Below are 459 nucleotides of genomic sequence, written 5' to 3'. Positions count from 1 at the left end.
TGCATTTTACATTTGTTTAGCAAGCATTCTTTCGATATATTAGTAATGAGCAAAAGGTGCAATTATATATACTTTTCTCTATTTCCTTTTTGTCTCTTGCCAGTTCAACACACACACAATTCATGTAACATATAACAGTATGCCTTATAGTTAACAGATGGAGTTAAACAAACATACAGCTATATTGAGACAAGTGGTTTCTTTTATGATTCCAATAAATTTGCTTCTCGACTTTACTCACTTCCTTTTTAAAGATTTTCTATGAACTCCAGGCGCCTTATACCATCTTGACTAGATATATGTGACTTGATGTTGTAAAATATAAATAATATAAGAATATTGACAAAAACGGTTGTCTAATGAAACGAGTCAAGTAGAAATGAAAGAAATATTACTTCACTTAAATCAAAACTGAAATAACATGAAGCAAAAACAAGGGCACAAAAAATAACACCGTCT

General features: G+C 30.3%; 1 protein-coding gene across 1 annotated transcript in view; it reads left to right on the top strand.

The window, feature by feature from the left end:
• Positions 1-236, top strand: part of LOC119594743 (macrophage mannose receptor 1-like) — a gene marked incomplete in the record, with an annotated part of 4860 nt that extends 4624 nt beyond the window's left edge. Inside the window, 1 exon segment of the mRNA XM_037943832.1 lies at positions 1-236.
• Positions 237-459: the final 223 nt, after the last annotated feature.

This window comes from Penaeus monodon, chromosome 34, assembly GCF_015228065.2.
Source record: "Penaeus monodon isolate SGIC_2016 chromosome 34, NSTDA_Pmon_1, whole genome shotgun sequence".
NCBI classification, from domain to species: domain Eukaryota; kingdom Metazoa; phylum Arthropoda; class Malacostraca; order Decapoda; family Penaeidae; genus Penaeus; species Penaeus monodon.
The sequence above is the reverse complement of the archived record's forward strand: the minus strand, read 5'-3'. Positions and strand labels throughout refer to the sequence as shown.